The 22,355-nt window shown below is 39.3% G+C and overlaps 1 protein-coding gene across 1 annotated transcript in view; it reads right to left on the bottom strand.

The window, feature by feature from the left end:
* Nucleotides 1-22,355, bottom strand: part of UNC5D (unc-5 netrin receptor D) — a 323,527-nt gene that overhangs the window by 193,506 nt on the left and 107,666 nt on the right. The window contains exons 4-7 of the mRNA XM_084499193.1: nucleotides 15,771-15,911; nucleotides 3,074-3,238; nucleotides 2,376-2,516; nucleotides 1,468-1,690 (exon numbers count right to left, since the gene is read on the bottom strand). The gene's annotated coding sequence lies outside the window, so the exon portion shown is untranslated. The remainder of the gene's footprint in view (nucleotides 1-1,467; nucleotides 1,691-2,375; nucleotides 2,517-3,073; nucleotides 3,239-15,770; nucleotides 15,912-22,355) is intronic.

The following is a 22,355-nucleotide window of genomic DNA, read 5'->3' as shown; positions in this document are numbered from 1 at the left end:
TCAGGCTGTATAAATGACATGCATTTCTGTTGCAGAGAGGAAGTAAAGCAAAGATGAGCTTTAACTGGTACGAAAGAATGGTGTTTGAGCCCCTAGCAAATACAGATTTCATCCAGTAAGAATGCAGGCTCTTAAGAGCAAGGATATAGGATGTATATTTCTGCATAAACCACCAATATTGCCACCTTCAAGTTTCTGAAATATATTAATTAACATCATTTGAAGCATAAAAATAACAATAGCACAGAAAAGATAAGAAATATTTCAAAGAAACTAAACTGACTTGAATCTTATTTTTCTGTACAAAGCCAATAGCTTATCCTAACTGAAATGCTAACATGGAAAATCATAGAGTTCTTCAGTTTTATGACAAAATTGCATCCTTTACTTCAGTTATTGACTGGTAAATTCTATATAAAAATGAATTTAATGTAAGGCACGACATTTAATTTATTAGAGTGGTATGTAGTACTGCAAATAGTGACATAATATTTTTCCCATCCATCTTGGCAGTGAGGGTCAAGTCCTGCTCTTCTTTGTACCACTAAAATCTACATTAGTTCCAGTGGAAACAATAGACCATTCCAGATTCCTATCCTGAGTTTAAAAAGGAATGTGGGGCCCCTTCTGACTTGAGTATATATCAATCTAGTTCAGAAATTATTTTTTTAATGAAACACAATGCATGGTAGTGTCATATGTTGTACAATATAGAACCTCAGAATAGGAAAGTACTTTTAACAAGTGAAATTTAGAATTAATGTAGTAATTGGGGAATATAAATGAAGTGTCATTCAGTCACTAGAGAACTGTTATTTTGGTAGATATTGTATAACAATCTATATCTCTTTTTTTACCCAGCTACAAAGTACAAACTCTGAAGGACTCAAAGCCTTTTTAGAAATCCAATTTGTGTAAAGCAAGGTAGAAAAGCTTAAAAAAAAATCAACTCACAAACCTTGCTATTCAAAGCATGAATGCCCCCTTCAACCTAGTATTTCTATTGAATTTATAGACTCTTCTTATGAATACATGTCGGGCACTCTGGCATGCTGCTAGGTTAAGGGTTCTCCCATCTATTGATCTCAGTACAATAAGGAGTAATCAGAGCCACTGAAATTTGATTTCTATGTGATGGAAATGTGCTGAATCATAGCTTATTGTTACACCCGTGTGTTTCAGAAACATTTATAAAACGGGTAAGAGAAGGGATAAATCAAATCATATTCAATGCATGTAGGAAATGTCTTTAGAAGGCACTGAAGGGTCACCAAAAACAAACCATGTATGGAGAAAGAAGCCCTAAAATAAAAATTAGAAACAGTGGGAGTAGCAGAAATACACAGAGAAAAAAAAAAAATCAGAAAAAAAAAAAAAAGGCTAAATTCTAATTAAATAAGGTTTTTAAGTTCACTCAGAGTTATAAATACATATGTGAATTATATTATCTCAGGAAGACACAATTACCTGTCTTAGAGTTGCAGTTAGTTACACTGATGAATTAGGTTTACTTCAAGTCCTATACCAGAAACGGGCTGTGAACTTAGTTCTCACTGCTGCAAATAACAGCTGAAGGTGTTTGGCAATTTGCAAATTCAGTCCAAAGACAGAGAGCACAGTTGATAGCATCTTCTGATACAAAAAACTTCTTGGTGCAAGACTGGGATAGCAGCTAACGGAACAAAGGCCGCTGCACAATGAGGAAGACAAATTCCAACTCAAAAGAGTGTGATGAAGCTATCAAAACATTTCATATCTGTTCCCACCATGATAAACACTACATATATGCCAGTAAATTATGTACATATTAGATTAGTTATTAGATTAGAAAACAGCAAAGATTTTTGATTAATATTGGGACCACACAAAATCTATACAAAACCACCTGTAGAAAGGTTTCAGACACTGAATGAATACACATCACTGAAACAGCAGAGGCCAGGTGCCATCATCACAGTGAGGAGGCGAGGAATTAGTAAAGTACACGATATATTTAGTGACATAGCTAGAGAAATTAGCAAGTGACTAACCTGCTATATGGGTGTGTGTTTACGAATACAAATACAGACATCTATAAGAAGTATGCACCTATATAGGAGAGGGATATAAGACAGCTTGTCTCTCATATAGAGCTAGCTGCAGGTATAAACCTAGTACAAATTATTTCAAATCTACAAAACCACCTACAAAATCATTTCAAATCAACAAAATCACTGTGAAAAAAGGAGTTCACTTATGCAGCATCTCCCCCACACTGAATGATTATCATTTTAATGCAAAAACTGAGCTTTACTTTTCATTTAAAAATTCAAGCAGGTTTAAAACACAGTCTGTTTTTAAAACGTAAAAGCACAAATAGTATCTCCATTACTTACCCATTACTTCTGTTTCTTCCTCTGAGCTGGGTTAGGGTGTATAAATACTTCATGAGAATGTATTTATAGCGTCTCAAATAAAGCGAAGCTTTGAAACCAAAAATATTAACTCCGGGCTCCCCTGGTATAATAATTGGTTGCCTGTAAGCATAAGAGTTAGTTGAAAAGAATATGTTTGTATCATAAAACACAATTTAGGTTAAAATGAAAAATCTGGATTTTAAAAGTTGAAGGCAATCATTTAAAAACAAACAAACAATAAGCTCAGCTGCATCTAAGAATAACAAATATAATGTTGGTTTCTTTTGTGCCAGACTGACAAATCTGATCAGCTACAGAATGATTTGAGAAACATTCTGGGTGACAAAGAGGATTAATATTTTTGTTAATAATGTTGTTACAATTATGTATTAGTGGGGGTATCACAATGACACTGTAAATTAAATACTATTAATTAGCTGCTATGTTCCACCCTGGAGATGGCATCATTTCAGAAACTGCTGACAAGAAAACTAATGAATGTCAGCTTAGCTTAGTTGATAGCTTCTGTGGTCTAGATATCTGCCCAACAGGGGCTAGATTTGGATCAGCTAGGTCAGTTTGCAAAGTCCATGTAATCACTTAGGTCTTAATATTCAAGGGGCATGGGGCAATGCATCAAGGCCTGTTTCTCAGAGATCCCCCCCGCCCTTACATACCAGCAATTAACAAACAGCCCCAGACTCCTGGCACGATCAGCAGCACCACGCATCTGCCGTGGCATGAGTGCTCCTCGTGGTCAGCCTGCTCCTTGGATCCAGGTACTCAGGAAAAGTGGGAAGGTGATTCAGGGAAGCCACCAAAGTCAATGGGCAGCAAAATCCCTACGCAGGGAAAGAAAGAAAGGAAATTCACAGGCCTGGCCAGGAAGGCTAAACCCCAGACTTCCAAGAGCACCCCATTTTATCCTTGATAATTAGCATAACAACTCATTTCTCTAAGTCCATTATTAACGGTGAGGAAGACCAACAAAGCATGCTATCAGCACGCTGCCTTGCCTTTGGCTTCATTTCGAGCAAGTAGTAAAACTGCCGAGTGGCTGAGATAAGCACAACAGACATCCCGAGCCCACCAGCAGGGATTCAAGCCTGCAGCTCAGGCTGGTGCCACATCCAGATGCTCTCCTCGCTCCTCAACCCAAAGCACACTCGGGCACATCAGCTCCTCTGGCTCCTCTAGAAAAAGGTAGCCAAAGTCTGTGAGCCAGCCCGAGCGTGTCCTGTAATTAACTCTTCCATTAACAAGTACTCCTTGCTATTTGTTGAGAGTATTTGCTATACATCTGGGAGATTACAAAACCAACAAAAAACACATCAGTCTATTTCATTTTGTGGCGTGAAATAACAAACACAGCTCTATTTAAATACAAAACAGCTTAAAATAAAAAGAGGTGGGCGTTGGCATTTTTGCCTCTTGCAAAATGATTATGAAATTAACCTTTTATTTGATAACATACAGAGAATAAATTGGAAAGTGAATGAGCATATGACTCAGAGTAAAGACGGATTCCAACCTGTCTGGGGATTTGAGTAAGAAATTACTAAAGGGACCAGGGAGTGCTGGGAGCAAGCAGCCTGAGGGGAAGCTCTCACCTTAGCCTGAGGGATGGATGAAGCCTGGAGAGTCACATCCAAACCAAAATTATCACATTCTGTTACCAAGAATGCTGTCAGCACTGAGCAAATCATCCCATCTCCACTCTTTTACCCCCAAAGAGAGATCCGTTGCCGTGTGGAGCTCCTGGGGCCTGGCTGGTGAGCTTCGGGCCTACTGCTGGCTGAGGCCTCCTCAGTCAGCAGAGCCCAGGTGGAGCCTGGAGCACCCAACTCTGAGGGGAAAAAATACAAAACAGTGGAATCTGGGGCCTATGTTGCACGGAATCATGGAATCACAGCAGCGTGGAATGGCCTGGGTTGAAAAGGACCTTTGAGATCATCTAGTTTCGAGCCCCACAGAGCCACATTCAGCCTAGCCTTGAATAGCCTCCAGCCCCCTCTCCAGTCCCTAACAGCGACAACATCATGTGCAATGCATATTGTGGTCTGCGTAACCACCTGCACGTTTAATGTTCTGCTCCCTTTGAAAGGCCACTGTCAGCTTTTAAAAACAGGCTGCCGTTTTTATAATCACTGCTGTATTTTCTTGCCGTACTTTACATGAGGCATCAATGCGCTGCCCAGCACCAGCGATGACACTGCATGCTGCCTGCGCTTGGGCCCGTACTTTGTTTTCATGAGATTAGATAATTGATTGTGCTCTTCCTGGGAGTGAGTCAGAGCCCGTCAAGACAATTGCTCGAGCTTCAAAGGGCTTTGTAGAAAGAAATCCCATGTATTGATTTGCTCAGCAAAACAGGGCTTTCAGCATTGAGAACTGCAGATTTCCCAAACAATTTTTCAAAGGGACAAGAGAACAGACCAACTTTGAAGGCATTTGTGGAAAGGCTGCTATTCCAGAAGTCCAAGTTCTTACTCAGCTCTGCAACATTTTGTTTTCAGTTTATTCTTTTGGAGAAGCAAGAAACTCTCCTATTTTCCTTTTGGAAGTAGCAGCTATTAAATAGTTTATAAATGTGTTTACAAATAGCTAATGAAAACTCTACATGTCATTATTTGTTGACTTCAGAAAACAAAACCAAAAGATTTGTTTCTCCAACATTGTGGAACTAGCACTGTAATGGGAGAGGGAAAAGTTGTACCACTCCTTTGCAGAGATTAAGCAGGCAGACAAGGAAGACTTTGGTAAATATATCAGAATGTCCTTAAGCCTCTGTTTTGCCACTATATTTATTCATAGAGCCGTACCAATGGAAAAGCAACAGAAGTTTCTTAGAGACATGAGGGTTTAAAAGACAGACATCACATTAGATACCTTGTCCTTTTTTAGGCACTAAGATACATATCTCTTCAGATGCAAGAGCACATCTTCCCTTCACTTTTTTACTAAGGTGATGTGAACTTCATTCCTTGGATTGTTTTCAAACAATCTTCTGCGTATTCTCTTTCTTGAGAGCGTACAAAGTGATCTCTTTAGCATACTGCATGCACCCGGAGAGAACATAGGTGTTCTGTGCTTCTTGGAAACAACTGGAAACACTTAATTCAATTTTCTCTTGTATAACTGTTTTCCTTTAAAAACTAACTTGGATATATGCAGTAAGTAGATGTAAATTATTTAATTCCTATTTTATTCTGTTTTCTTAATTTTGTAGTGTTCTCTTTCCCCCAACATCTCCTTAAAAGAAAAAAAAATAATAAAAAAAAAGCAACAACAACAAAATAACAAGTAGGTATCAGGACTGTTAATAATTGATGAAGCATTTGTAAACCCTTAGCAAATGAACAGTCAAGTGACACATGAATAAAACATTTGAAAAAAAAGTCTGTCTGACAGCTAACAGCATTCTGAAGCTGAGTGTAAAATATACAGGTATTATTCTAAAGCAGCCTGCGTGTAGTATGAAAAGTAAGGCCAGGGAAAGTGCTGGACCTCTGCTTTATTTGCACATGTTCAGTAGGGAAGGTTGCTTGGAAGGGGTCTTTGACAGTTATTTGGTTCAAAATACTTTCCACAGGTTTCAGAACAGCTGGTACCTCATTCTTTCAGTAACGGTTCCTTTGTATGGTTTCAGCATCGCTCTATTTCTTAATAGTTACTGTGAGATTAATACGCTCCCTAGCATTGATGTTATACTGATCCAAAGGCTCTTTTATTGGCATTACTTCTCAGAATGTATTGAAGTAATATTATAATGTTAGTACTATTTCACTGTTATTTCACCATAATGCTTTTGCATTGTTCTACACACACAAATCTGTCTGCTGCTTTTTGACATACCACAGTAAGTGTAAAAGACACAGTGGAAATAATGCATGCATGAAATACAGAATGCAGTGACTAATAAAAAGGTCTGAAATCGACGTGACCTGGATTTCACTTGAGTGGTGGTAGCCGACAAAGTACCCACTGTTCTCCTTTGCAGAGAGCACCTTCCTCATTCCTGCCATCAAATAACCAGGACATTTCACTGCATCAGATTCTGAACAAAGAGATAAGAGGATGCATCAGCATTCAAACAATAGCATTAAGATTTCATCATACTGTCAATGAAGGAAGATTTAATTAATTTGCTTTACCTGTCTCAGCTTGCACTAGACAAACAGAAGAGGGCTTTTAGTGAAGAATATTAAATGTGAAGTTTTAAGAAATTGCTGCGTATTGTCAAGCTTGTTAGTTGCTATGGATGGGAGTGAATCAAAAATCCAGCTTCTAAACTCCTCCATTCTTGACTTCAGAGAACTGATGGATATTGAAATGCATCTTTAAGGCAGAAAACCAGTGGATTTACACTGGGAAAAACCATCACACAGGAATTCTGATGCTATGCTACTGTTTGGCTGAGGTGGCTCTTTGTTTGTTGTTGTTGTTTTTTCAAATAGATAATCAGGATATTTAGGTATAGCCTGCAGATCTTTAAAAAAAAAAATTATTTCTGAGATCCACACTCACACATTTCTGTTGAGAAGCTTTGTGGCCATGCAGCACATAATCATCATTGCTATTTCCTCTAAAAGGTCATCAGAAGCTCACAAGGTGGTGCTTCCATTCTGCACCAGTTACGCTCCTTTCCTTTTGTGTTTCCATTTGCAAGTTATAGATTTCCTATACATTTCAATTACAGTCTTCCCCCACCTCATTTAAATACGTTGCTGGAGTGACAAAGGTTTAACAGAGAGACTGCAGAAATAATTATGTGATAACTAGAGTCTTTCAGTGGGGGCATTAAACATGGCTTTTACAGGGCAGGCATTGGCAAAGGAAGGGGAGATGGAGGAAGAACTGACTGAGCTCATGCAGTTTTGATTAGAAGTCAGAAACCATGTTTAGCTGTCAAAGGTACCGTTAGGGAAAGTTACCACAAAGGAATAAAAGGATGGAAGAAGAAAAGAATCTCCCTTTCTCGGGAATGTTTGTACATTTTAAATGACAGCTTGAAATGCAGAAAACGCTTGACTGAATCTTGCATTATTATCTCTTTACTTCAGCTCTAATACAAAAAGGGTGGTGAGGAGAATGTCCTGATGATCCTGTCATTAGAGTCACTAGATCACAAACTGGTAATTCTAATAAAAGCAGCTAGAGAGAGGATAATAAATACATGACACCAAGTTCTGCTTTTTAAAGCACTTAAATAAAATTTTCATGTCGAATTTATTGTCTAATATCAAGTTAGGGGGAAGGGTTTATGCACCATTAAACAAGCAGATCCTCACTTTTTTTCTTTTTTTAATCAAGTAGACTGAAAACAGATTCCAGTTGTGATAAATTAACTGGTTTGAGTAGCCAGTTAATAGCAGGTCCACATTAACATGAAGTAACTGAGAGCCCACAAAGCAATTGCAAGCTGTTTTTTTTACCACTTTCTTTACTGTATTTACAGGTCTTGCCAGCCTTTGTTATATTGCATAGCATCTCACAAAACATAAATAGAATGAGAGGCAATGTTAATATGTTGTTAGGACATTTTTCTAGTTGTTTGATGGAAGCCCAAGGAAATGCTTTGCTATGATAAATGCCACACACTCCTGTAATACAAATGAATGCTCTAATAATGGCAAGGAGTTGCTTTATGAAAGGAGCGTGGTACAGGTTAAATTAACTCATTACAGTAACATACTTTCCTAAAGAATCTTTAAACCCTTATGGTTAGGTTTTCAAACTGCCTAGGAGTTTCAGGATTTTAGCCAGCACACACAGCCTCAAGCCCATCAATGTACAGCTGCCATGGGATTTCTTCCAGGACCTTTGCAGGAAGGTGAATTTCCCTCAGCGTGTACTTTATGACCCAAATCACACAGTATGTTCATTGCTCTTGATTTTATTTTTTTTTTTTAGTTCTCCCTTCACGGGTCTGGAATGCTACTGGCTTTTGGGTTAGCATCTTAGTTCAGATGAGGAGTGTGCTTTAGAAGTAAATTGCCTGATCATCCTTATTTCCTATGCTTTGATTCGCACATGGAGTGGTTTCAGAGTGTATAAGCTAAAGAGGTTACAAAGCCTTCCTCTTGTATCTGGGGAGATTGGAGATAAGACACAGTTCGTAGATTTGGAAAGGCCATAACAGCCATTATGATCCAGCCAGCCTGACCTCAACAGAACAGGCCAGAGAACGCTGCCAGACGATTTCCCTGTAAACCAGATGAAAATGCCTGAGAGACACACAGTGTTTCTATTTAAAGAACACAGGTGCCAATTAACCACACCAGCTCTACATAAATTATTCAAGTCACTCACTGATAACATACTGATTAAAAAAAAAAAAAAAAGACAGTTGATCCCCCAGATTATTATTTTTATAGGATCAGAAGTAAGGGCAGTTCCACGATGCCTGCAGCTTGGATGTTGCCATCTCCATCAGGGTGTACCTAATGTGGTCCCACTGATGCTCCTGAAGTTCCTCTACACACACCCTCTGTAAGTGAGCAAACCACAGCCCCAAACCAGATTTTGTCTCCAGCACCACTGGAAGTGTTATTCTCTCTCCAGGCAGTTTCTCAATGAACATTTACTAACACAATATTTTACAATTAGCAGTTGTTCTATTACATATTCAGGAAAGATGGTAAGCAGGTATAAATCTTCGGTTTCATCTCCATCAATATTTCTGTCCCTGTCTGTCTCTTTAATTGCTATTGACTACAGAAGGTGTTTTTTCATTGAGGCATGAGGTAAAGTGATATTGATTACAGTAAATGAACTTTTCTGTAGTTAGAGTCAATTGGGAAGGTACGGAGAAGAAGCTGCAAGCATGTTTATGTTCTACATGAGTAAAATTCCTCTTTAGAAACTCTCTGACCTAGTTCCTCGTGCTTGACTAAAGGACTGTTTGACATAAACCCACATTTCTGCTGTTTAATGCAAAAAAAAACTAAGGCTGGAGTTTAGGCAGAATGAAAATCAGATGCATTTACTTGATGTATTGAAATAGAAGAGAAGGAAATTAGAAACAAAGCAACTTTAACTTCTAATCTCTCACATAAGGAGCTTTTGCATTTTTTAAAAATGTTTTTATCACAACTGCATATTTCATTCTGGAGAAACAGTGGTGTGAAAACAAAGAAATCCCTATCAGCAATATACTTGATTTTATATATCTCCTGGTACCTAGTGCCACATTCAACTTGGTTTGTGATTGAAAAAGTGCAAGGATGTAGGCACCTGCCACAATTCATCGGTGTGTTTGAAATATTCTGGAGGCAGAGAACGTTGCTCCCCATTTCAGTGGGCTTAAGATGTGTGACCAAGTCACTTTCATCACAGCTCTGCGTAAGCCTTATTAATTTAAGCATTTTATAAACTTAAAAAAAAAAAAGCATTCCTTGGATCAAAAGTAGCATAATATACTAATTTACTTATTTAACAGCACCATCTAAACATCCTAGCTCAGGGCGTACACCTAAACAGACAGAAAGACAACTGGTTGTGGAAAGAAAAGGGTCTTCTTTTTTTCACATTAGCTAAAGCGCACAGGATGAATGATTTAATTCAGCATCCGTGCTTCAATTATATACTTTGTTTGGGTTGTGTGCCTAGACCTGTGAATTCAGGAGAACTCTGTGGCTATGCCAGAGGTTTCTGGGGGTGCACGATCCTCTTACCTTCCAAGGCTTGATCCAGGGAAGGCTTTGCAGTTCGCTCTTACATTTAATTAAGCCTCATCTTTCTACAACTGTGCCAATACACTCAATAAACACTCCTCACAGTTTTGCCTTAATGCCTTTGAAGCTATTTGCTAAAACAGTGACTTAACTCACATTTTTCTATTTTATTTTTCTCAGGGAATGTTTTTAATAGCACCTGTTTGCTTACTGATTAAACATTGCCTTTCACTGCAGAGTCTATAGTACAGATGCAGGAATAGAAAAAATACATCATGACAAAACCTACTTGCTAAACTAATTTACAGTAAAACAATAATTCAGGCAATGAGATTTATCCCTTTTTATTATTTTATTAAATCTGTCATTGTACTTCCTTTACTATTTCTATTATTTTATATTTATTGTCCTCATGGTTTTATTTACTTCAACAGTATTCTCTCCATTACATCATTTATGTTGTATTTTCAAGATTTGATTATATTATATATTTTAACGTGTCATTTTACTTAACTGTTTTTCAACGTTGACCTACTTATGGCAATTTTACTATGTTTCTTGCTTCCCTCCTCCTATTTTTTTCTCTTTATTACTTTACCATGTTTATGCGTGTGTTTCTCTGTATTACAGCTTTATGTAGATTTTTCGGTCTTTTTTTCGTATGGCAAAGCATATTTTCCCCCTTTATTGTGATCAAGGTATCATTACTCACCCTTTACCTAACTCTAGCCTCAGCCAGCTACTGAATTACTATAGTTAAATGTTAGTGCTTCTGATTGTCTTTCTACCATTTGCCTTTCTTTTCACTTCCATTTTAACTTTACAGGCGGGACGCCAGGACCCTAAGAAGCCATTTAGTTCCATCTTCCTGATAATATTTTTTAAAAAAGGAAAGCTAACAACACACTGGCATTTAAGTACTTACAATGTACATGGGCGTAATATACTTCTAAAAAATCATCAGCAATTCTTAAATCTTCCCAGCCTCCCCTCCCACCTGTCATCCTGTTGACACTGGACTGGGACATGTTGGTTTTCACGTAGATCACTGTGGAGGAGTGGAAGTCTTCAAACCTCTCAACTGCTCAATTCTTAAAATTTGTAGGGAGCAAAAACAAGGAGAAAAAAGGGGTAACTCTCTCATTTTATAAGTGATGACAACTGGTGGGAATTGGTCTCCCGAGCTTCACTTTTAAATTAGCAGGAATCAAAAGCACTTCCTTTCCCTAATAGATTACAGTCCTCCTTGATCAGGTTCCTGTATTTACATTCAATAACATATTCTCCTTTCAGAGGCTCTGTGGAGATTTTTTTATGGAAACATCAATAGTTTCTACCTCTCTCTGGACTCATTTAGTCTGTTTACAAAACACTATCAAATGTCGGTATCTCATCTGTGATTCATTTCCTGACATTTAATTATTGTTCCGTAAATCACTTACCCAAAGAAAAGAAAAAGTGTAACAAGATTTTTAAAATATTGGTGATGTTATAATTATTTTCCACTTAATCTTATGAAACCCCTTGGTGCTGTTAAAGGAAACCTGAATGGAAAACACTACAAATATGTCTCTTAAATGTTAGCTACAGCCAGAGGAATGGAAGATTTATCACCAGGCTTAGAAGTGTATTTATATGGAATGTAGTAATGGTAACATTACATTTTATAATGTTTTTCATCCAAGTAGATCATAACGTGCTCTTTGCTCATAAGGAACAGAGGTACTTAAGGCACTTTTTATCCTGTTGCAGAATTAATAGCAATTGTGTGGCAAGACACTTTCAGATCCATGGAAGGGAATAAAATGACACCCAGGCTTGGACATAGAGGCAATCAAAGGATTTCTAGCAAGAAGCAGCTCTTGCTATTGGTTCTACTAAGTCACTTGAAAATGGTGTTGGAATTGTTCATGATGGAAAACTAAGTCAGTTTGAAACTTAGTATTTCATAGTGGCTCAGAAATTCACACTGGGTTCAAATATTAATAAAGCTTAATAATTAGTACTTACAGACCCATTTTAAAATGTATTGTTATTTTTCTCAGTTTTGTACATCACCTCTAAGAGCTTTTCCTTTCTTGTAAACATATAGATTAGATAAACTACACAAGGATGAAAGGGACATGGCAATTCAGCAGAAATCACTTTGGTCCTGACAACTTGGAAGGATAAGGAAATTGCTACCCTAGTTTGGTTTTTAATCTTGATAGGGGACATTCGAAGTGGTAAAGCTGCCCATCTCCAGCCCCAGGATATCACTTCACTGAAACAACTACAGAACTACCAGAAGAACTGTCAGTGTACGGGATATGGCTACATGAAGATAACATACATGATTTGCCTTTTGGAAATCAAAGCCCAGGATAAAGTACCAGATATTTTCTTCCCCTCTGTCCTTTCTTTGTTTATCAGGGCTGTAGACTGAGTATAAAGAGCTGGCCTTTAGGGCATCTTTATGGATTTTTTTATTATTATTATTTGACTATCATTAAGTGAAGTGAGAGTGAAAGATGTAAATAACTTGACTAATTTATAATCACTAGGAAAATTCAGCGCTGGAAGGAAAATTCCTTTGTGAGTGTATTTTAGTATTATGTCAAATTACGTTTTGAGCCCATACCACGCTTCTCACTTATTTCTAGAAGGGCAGAGAGACAAGATAACTTCTAAACATGCAAACCACACCATCACATCAATACAACCACAAACATCTGTAGGGAATACATCTGTCCTCACCTAGCAGAAGCTGAATACTCCAGCTACAAGTAAACTTCAATCACTCCTCAAAGTTTTTTCTTCAAAATATTTCACTTATAATGCTATTTGCTCTTCTGTGATACCTTTCATCTAAAATCTTAAAGTGCTTTGCAGGCATTAATTAATTAAGCCTCAAACTGCACCTGGGAATCAGGAAAGCCTTTATAATCATTTCGTGGCGCAGCTAAATGGTTTGTACAAAGTCGCACAAAATCATTCCGACCATGGCTCCATGGTCGTTAACGCTGAATGAATTCTCTGTCAGATTAACCCAATGCTGCTATTATTTGGATCAGTTGTGGCTGATTTTCAAAATACCGCAGTACATGATACGGAGCTTATGCCAGCTCTGTACTTTTTAGGACAGCTTTATGCCATTTGCAGGATCACTGACTATACTTGATCCAGCATGAAGCATTTGGGGAACAGAAGGAAAACCACATTCGCTCCCATAGCAGGAGGTTTCTTCAGTTCACAACCAGTGTGCAGTGCACATAAAGGGCATCGTTTCTTTATGCTGTGCTGAGCTTTGCAAGGCTAGGAGACAGAAAGCTGCAATGAAACGACTGCCTGGATCCATAGTCCCTGAAGTCCATGAAAACACAGTTGTTAAGTCGATTTTAAGAGATACAGTGCACAGACATCCCAGATTCACATGTGGGCACCTCACAGGACTTGTTATAAGAAAGGTTACTGGAGCTTACATCCTTATTCTTTTATCACACGGCATAAGGATGTGTGAGGAACACAGAGGAAAAGTACAGAACAGAGGTAGGCATCTTCCTTCCAATTTTCAACCTGAAATCGAATTGTTTTCAAGTACTTTATGCTATTTCTAGAAAAGCATAACTTGAAAACAGGAATGACAGCTCGTTCTGACATGGCATAAAGCAAAGCATTTGGCTTCATCACCTCCACAAGTGATAGTTAAACAGAGGCGCCTCACTTGATATCCCCTGATCTAAGTTTAAGCACCTGTGACAGTGCTCAGACGGCAGGTGATGGGGGAAACTGTGATAACTCAAATTATCAAGCTTGTCTCAGCCTAGGCATCCAGTTATTTGAGTGAATATACAGAAAAGCTGCAAAACCAAGCCAGGATAGATTGCCTGCTAAAAATACACAAAATCTTTACAGGATCAATCAGCATCTCCCTTCTTTCCTAGGTCTTATATATACATATCTGCTAATATGGGTACTACCATTTGCTAAAAACCTAACCTGCAAGAAAATATACAACCAAATTATGATAGATTATCAGTCTAGCAAGCTTTACACTATTAGACTTCCCAATATTCTAGCAGAGATCAGATTTTCCCCGTAAAATTCACTAAGTCTTTTTTTTCCAAGCTCTGCAATGTGACTCTAAATGTACTAACAATTTCCAAGTCATCTGCTGGAACCAGCGCAACATGTTGTACATGCAAATCTGGCTTTCAAAGGTTTACTTTTGCTTTAATCACCAGCACTAAAAGGACCTAGTGTTTCCCTTTCATCTGGCAGCAAATTAATTATAAAAGCTATATGGTAATATTAATATTGTCTTAGTGTAGATCAATGGTTTTACTACCTTTGATTCTAGTATTATGCATTTGATGGCAAAAACAAGATAAATAAATCTAAAAATTTCAAGGTGATAATTCAGGTAAAGATTTAAATAGAAATGTTTTATCTTTTAATCTGTTGACTCATTTTAGAGTTCAAAAAGGCAGTCTCCTTCAGCTCACCATTATGAAAATAATTTAAATATATGTTTGTGGTTTTTTTTTTTCTCACTTTCAGCAGAGGACAAAACTTCTGTGGTCTAGTTATCTGCTCAGCAGGGGCTAGATTTGGATCCTCTAGGTCAGTTTGCAAAGGCCATGTATCCACTTAGGTCTTGATATTCAAGGGGAACGGGGCAATGCATCATCTCTCTAAGTTCATTAATGGTGAGGAGGACCAACAAAGCAAGCTGTCAGCACGCTGCCTTGCCTCTGGCTGCATTTCTAGCATTTTCTGCAGAAATGCACAAAATGGAGGTGATCTTATTTCTAGCATGACTACCTCAAGTGAATGGCTTCTCCCAAGTGATAGTGATGGAGCCATTGCACTACGTGCACATACAGACACGTACAGATATATACCTACACCTAGTGCGAGTCTCCCTATCCTGAGCCTTCTTTTTCACACCTTGACGTTAATTCTGCTGTATCCTGCTGTTCACACATTATCTCTGAATACACACTCATTTCTGAGAACATCTGTTGCTCTCGGTGCTTAATTCTAGTTGTTTTTGTTGTATTTTTATTTTTTTCCCCTGTTGGGGGAGGGTCAGACTCGGAGAGGGATGATGAAATCTTTTATTGTTGCTTTCTTGTAATGCAACTTTAATGAGAGGGTTTTTGTACAACAGTGCAGTAACAAAGCCAGGCTGCGGACTGTGCAGCTCCTGATCTCGCTGTGGGAGCTTTTGCCTTTGATGTGACTGTTAGAAATACCTTGAGTTGGTAGTGACAGGTTTAATGCTAAAGCTCTGCAGTGCTCTGTTTGGATACGCCTGATGAAAGTTCATCATCTTGCAGCGATAAAGAGAAACCACTGTATTTAGGGCACCCTAATTACTCATCTGGATGCAGGATATGGCCTTGTGCACTAAGCTCCCTCCCCTTCTTCTTTAATTACAATTTTGTTCTTAACAAGATGGAGATCAATTGAATGCTCCAGATCAAGGCAGAGAAAATGACTGCTTCGGTGTACCTTGAGCCGTGGCTTCAGTACAACATGATTGTGGGAGCGCCTCGTCTTTCACATGAAGGGAAATCAGCTGGGGAATAAATTGGTTCACTTGGCTTAAGGAAGCTTATGTCCATTTTGTGGCTTTCGGATCGCTTTCCTAACCATCACCTCTCTAACAGCAGCCAGAAGGGATGACAGTAGTATGAACAACAACAAAAATTACCTCCTCTCTTTTCAGTGTTTGTCCTACCCAGCTCTCTGCATCCTTCCCATCTGAGCTGGGATTTCCACACAGTGCAGCCACCTCCACCCCATGCAGATTTCCACCCGATGACCGTGGCCTCACACGAATACCTGTTAGGCACTGTATGAAAACACGAGGTGAAAAAATTATCCTTGAGCTGAAGAGCTGGCAGAATAAATAGAGGATAAAAGACCCTGGCTAGATGCAGCACGTAATTGAGGGGAACAAAAGATCAGAATCAGAGAGCTGTGTTTATAAGCAATAGACTTAACATACAGGTAATCTAAATTGCAATGCAAGTATTTTGAAGGTATTATAAGAGAAGGAATTTTTATGTGGGATGTGATCTGAAAGTATAGTGGCTTCAGAGACATACACAAGTATTCTCTTCATACACAAGTATTACGGGGGAAAAAATGAGAGTATTCCTAAGAAAATGTGTCCATACTATGGCATAAATTCATATAATAAAGATATGCATTATAAGTATATGCTAATGGCCCAACAACCCCTATCCATTCATTTGATTGTAGTCTAATTTTCAGTTTTCACTCATATTATTGATGTGACTCTTCCTTTATTAGGTCTCTTGACATCCTCCTCCTCTTTTCAGCTCATTTGAAAAATCTTTGTCTTCTTTGATTTCTTCTGTTGAAGAATTTGCAATATCTCTGATAATTCACCTTGTCTGATATTCTCGGTGGCTTGACTGGTTTTACTTTCCCAGCAGTAACCTGGTACAAAGCCCTCCCTAAAAGCTAATCAAGAATATTGGTAGGAAATCATTGTTCTCTAAATCTTTCTGTATGATGTCCCACATCCCTTCATTCCTGACTCAGATCGGTTCAAGGAAAATACAACTACTTGAGAAACTAAAGGAGGATTATTTACTTCTCAAATGCCACAGAAGTGTGCCTGGACACCATGGTGATGAATGTAATAGAAATGAGAAATTATTGTTCTTATTATATTCCCTCAGCTATTAAGCATGCTATTCTTTCCCACCATCTGCACCCCAGAATAAACAAAGTTTGGGATATCACAAGCACTGTAGGCTTTTGCTATCACACACAGTACAAGTCTTGACAATCTGTTTTCTGGATCATAATTTTAGCCAGTATTTAAAACTTATTGAAAAGGAACCAGAAAAGCTTTAGAAATCAACTCAAAAGAATCCTTGAGAGTCTGAGTTATGTATACGTGGCATGTGTCTGTTTGGACTGTCATATATCAAAAAATAGAAGCTAAAGATGAGCTGAAGTCTTTCTTTTTTTTTTTTTAACCTGACTGAAGAGCTTTTTTCTTTTGCAAGTGATGACTGCATTAACGCTTAGAAGAAGACAGGAAGATTATTTATTTATTTATTTACTTTACTTTACTTTGGTTTGGTTTAGATGAAAGTGGAGTCACCAGCTATTGTTGGAGAGCTGTAAATCACCCACAGACTCAACCTTCAGTTCAAAGGCTCAGATAATTTACTTAAATAATTATCTTCCTTGGGACGTGCAGGTTTGGATTCTGTTATAAGCAGCATTTTAAGATACTTTGTAAAGGCTCCAGTTCTGTTACAATAGTCTATCCTGTAAATTTCTATTTTATAGGCTGTCATATAAATGCTATGCAACGTGGAGATTTTGACTGCCATTCCCCAGGGGTCTTCAATGCCAGTCTTCCTTTTCCATATGTTATCCCCATTATGGGTCTGTTCTGCACTGCCGATGGCTTTAGGATGGATAGAAATGTCTCCTAAAGGCCACAACCTTGATTTTAAGAAGAAAGAGAAAAGGGCAAGTAGGGAATATGTCATGATACCTCTATAAAGACAGCACTGAGGAAGGCATACAGGGGTCATTCCCATCCTGCTGCTCTTCCGAGCTCATTCCTGGCCGAACTGCCAGCCACTGTCCTGCAGGAGCTGCAGCCCAGCACACCATGTGCCCCCGTCAACTCTCGTTGCTCCACTTAACTTTGAAAGCTTTCCTCTGAAATAAACGTGTACCTTCACTATTTCCAGCCCACACAAACTTGTACCTGGGTTTACTTACAGCCCTTCAGTTGACAATAATTTGTGCAGATTACATTCAGGACATGTAAGCCGAATATAGTCCTGTGCGAAATCTCATTATTTGTATATAATTTTTAAAAATTGCTGCAAAACGTGATTGTGTCCAAGCCTTCTGGGCCATGTGGCAAAGATTAATTTTATTTTTTTTCCACCCCATGGGTCTAAGGAACTGCCTGTGCTCCGCTGGCAAAATTCCATGGCATGAGCTGAGCCAGATGTTGGTGATATGTTAGAAGTGCACGACGTGTCATGTCAGGGCTGCCTGGCATCTGCACAAGGATGCTGATGTAAAATCTCTGAAATATGAGGAGAGACTCCTCTTACCTCAGTAGCCTTTCACTCAGGTCCTTCGAAAATATTTGCTTAATGTAAGCTGAGGGGCAGCACAGGAACTCGTCTTCACTGACTTGGTGCAGCGCCCATTTGTGCCCTCTGCGCAGGCACGGCCTCGGGGCTGGAGGCAGCAGATCTGCGAATTTACTAAAACTTCAGAATCTCATCAATTTCTATCCCACCCACTTCTTACGGACAGAGAGAGAAGTTATTATCAGGTGAGATTTCAGCTGGGAGTTTGGAGGAAGTTGTGCGCTGTTTTTGTTCGATTGGTTTGGTTTTAAGCGTAAGCTTGCTGGTTGCAATTGTCATTTCTATGGATCCTGCAGGTTGCTGTATTAATCCTAACGAAAATATTCAGAGGAAATCACCTCTCTCTTTTTCTTCTGGGAAATAGCACATTTGTTTTTCCATCCCTTCATTTGTGTGTGCACTGGAGGCATGAATGAGACCCAGATTCGCTGTGTGACAGTATTAGTCCAACCACACCACGCCACTTCCAAACGAAATACACCTGAGCTGAAGCAAGGGACACAAAATCCTGCAGCTGGCTCTTTCATTCTAACAAGCTTCTTTGTTCCTCGGGCTGGAAATCTCACTGACTTACTCGTGCTGTCTCGCATCTTTTTCAGAGACTGGCAGGCGAGTCTGGGTACCGTATGCATTTCCCTTTCGACCAGAGGATTTCTGTGTAAGCCCACAGAGGGATTTGATGTAACATATTTTATTTCTGGGTGAGATCATTTATATAGGAAAATATTGTGAAAGACGCAGTAAACAGCTCAGAGTGTGCTAGGCTTTGGTAGCCTGAGCAATACCTGTGCATCCAGTAAGCCAAGGGAAATCAAAGGAGATCAAGGACACACGGCAGGGACGAGCTGAGAACTGCGCTGCTCAACAACTGGCACTCGGAAGCCGTCGATTTTAATTGATAAATTTGAAGAGCTTTCCTTTCCCCCAGCTTCCTGTATTCTTTTCTTTCCCAACATTAACTGAAACCGGGTCTGTTCTGTGGCTAACAGATAAAACTTTTTAAATACCTACACAACTTAGGACCGTAAAATCCCTGCAGATTCAGAGTTACTTCCAGCTGTCACCTGAACTATTTTGTTATACCCTTAACGGAATGCACAAAGAGCTGATGCAGCTGGCTCCATGCTTCCTTCCTTCCTTCTTTCTTTCATCATTTCAGCTTGTGGATACTTTAATAGTTTCTTTCCATCAACTTAAACTGCTGTTTTAATGGCTAAAGTACTATTTTGCTTTTTTACCTCAGGCTTTTCCTATTTCTGTCAATGATTTCCATTAATAGTCTTCTAAGTGAGTTTTGCTCGAAATGTTCCGTTTTCATTCTGAAGGGAAACAGCATTTCGTGTCCCTGTGGTGGCAGAGAAGCTCCTGAAAACCTGATCCAAGCGTAATGTTCCAAGCTCCGAGGGGAGACCATACAAAAAATGAAAACATTTTACTATCTTTTTTTAAGAAAACCTTTAAAATACTTTGATACAGACATGGTACATTGGGGACACAAGTCAAGACCTTTAATTGTTGATGGTTAGCAAACGGATAGAAGCTGAATGCTACAGCAAAGATTTCTGCCTGACTAATAGAAAAAAAAAATAACGTCCTCACAACGTACTATAAATCCTCAGCCAGATCTCTCATCCAGTCTCCTCCTGGCTAAGCCTACCAGGGAAAAAAACAAATGAAAACCAAACCATCAGACCACCAAACCTAAACCCAGCAGGTTTTCCAATATTCCCACCTGCAGACACTGGTGAATGAAACCTGAACCAGCCAAAGCTCCAGAAGAGGGAAGTAATGAGATTTGTTTTATTTTATTTCTGCACAGGCTCCCTGAATTGGTTCCTCATCATGTTTTCTTTCTGGATTCTGCTGCTCTGAAAATCTCAGTGATAGGGCATATAATGCTACTGATCTGTCTCAAGGAGATGCAGGGACACAATTATCTTTTCTTCTTTCCCTGGGATGTGCTTCTATAACAACAATAATATTCATTCCTTTGTAGCATAATTAAAATAAACTGCAGTGCTGTGGCATTTAGTCAATCGCAGCAGTCATTTATTGCCTCATATGCAACAAATTCCTAGAGATTACAACTTAAAGCACACACCATTTTTTGCTTTCATTCTCTCACTTGGAAAGCAAATAGAGAGGTGTAACAGCAACTAAACTGCATACTCCAGACACGCATTAAAAAGACTAGCTTCGGTGGAATGAAAGTAACCTAATTTATTCAGTGGCGTTACCCATGCTTAAAATTTATAAAAAGAAGGAAAGATAATGCTTGTAATCTTACAGTACTGGGGCAAATCAAATTTGCTGGTAACACGTGCGCTTCGTGTGCCAAACTCGGGGGGTGAAACTTCCCATTTGCGTAGCTGTGCTTCAGGGAAATGACTGATGCACAGCAGAGGAGTGAAAAAACCATACAACAACATTCATCTTCTTGATAAATGTATCATTAGGAAGCAGTCAGATCGCCCAAATCAGAAGTTTAAATGGGATACCCCAACAGCAAGAGGGTGATTTGGAGATTTCTTATCTTCAGCTGTTGAGCAGGGCTCTGTTTTAGGACTGGGTGAGAAGCTCCTCGGTTCATCTGTGCCACGTGTCAGCCTCAAGGATTTTACAGAAGTGGAACCATGACAACATCCAGCATGGTGACACCCTTTGTGGCAGTGCTGCTTGCCCAGCCGTGCTGGCAGCACTCAGGTTTGGGTCTGGGCAGGCACGGGGACAGGAGCCGGGGCTCTGCAGAGCTCGCTGCAGGCATCACTTCCCCAGAGGGGTCCCCCCCATCCCCTTCCTGATGCTCAGCAACAGTTTGCAGCACTTTGCTCTTGAGAGAACACCAGAACACGGGACACCTCTGCACGTAGGGTATGAATAACTGGTCACTGCCAGTGGGGGGAAAAAAAAAGGGCAATAAATTTGGAAATTTATAGCGTAATTTTGCCCTAGTTACAGCAGTGTACACCAATGACAAGCAAGGCTGCTTTCCGCAAACAAATTTATCACCACTGGTTGTTCTTCTATTGCTTTCAATAAGAAATGCCAAAATAAGTATGATTTAAAAATGCTATCAGCTGACTGGAATACTCAACAGATTCGGCGCATTACAATAAAATTGGTCTCTTAGTGTTGTTCTGAAATAAATAAATAAATAAAAGGGAAGGAATATGGACCTAAATCTGCCACTTAATGCTCCACAGTTATGCCTCAATATTTACTGTAAACCAGTAGATTGTCTCCGGCTCCTGATTTGCATATTCATAAGGTTGTCATACAGCTTGAAAGTATTTTCTTTCTACTTTGTTGTAGCACTTTAAATATTAGGGTTTTTTTAGTGCACAGTTTATGCAAATCCCACTCGGAGCAATATGGCTTTCACTGATGCTGCCTTTACAAGTCCGCCGCAGTCTGGCCTGTTGATTTAGGGGAAGGCAGTGCCTTGGGTGAAATCTCTCTGTTCGAAAATTCAGCAGCCAGTGCACAGAGCCAGCTATGGAAGGCGCATGCAAACAAGGCAGGAGAGGCAGGATTCAGTCCGTACAGAAGTTGTGGGCTCCTTCACCCTGCGTCTGTCTCCCAAAGTAACCAGGATACGCTGATGTTTCTTTGAGCCTTCTCCCACCCCACCTAGTTTGTGGTGTTAGCACTTGGCATGATTATTTCCAGCTACACTGCTCTTCCAATCAAACACAATACATGCATTCCTTTTTTAATTTATTAATTGTTTTCCCTCTGAAGTTTTGAGTTATTTATGGAGATGTAACAATGCAAAGTAGGATGCTCTAACGCCATGGGCTTCTGCTTCCTGAGCTAAAGGAGTGCTCCATGTCACAGCAGTAAATTCATATCCTATTTATTCATGACTGATGCATCCATGCATACTACAATACCCCATGTTATACCTTAACCTCCTTTTTTCTTACAAACCCTGTATATGAAGTTACTCTCCAAATTAACAAAGAGAAATTCATGCTGGTCTGTGCTTCCTCCTGTGCACTGTCCTGTCCCCAAGAGGGGAGACAAGATACGTGTGGGGACAGCAGTGGCAGAGGCACTGTCCAATTTCACATCTACCCACAGAACAGAGCCGAATGCAGCACTTGACTTTTAGTTCCTGTAAACAGTTTGGG

The sequence above is a fragment of the Aythya ferina genome, assembly GCF_964211825.1.
Source record: "Aythya ferina genome assembly, chromosome: 27".
NCBI classification, from domain to species: Eukaryota; Metazoa; Chordata; class Aves; order Anseriformes; family Anatidae; genus Aythya; species Aythya ferina.
This window is presented reverse-complemented; position numbering and strand designations above follow the sequence as displayed.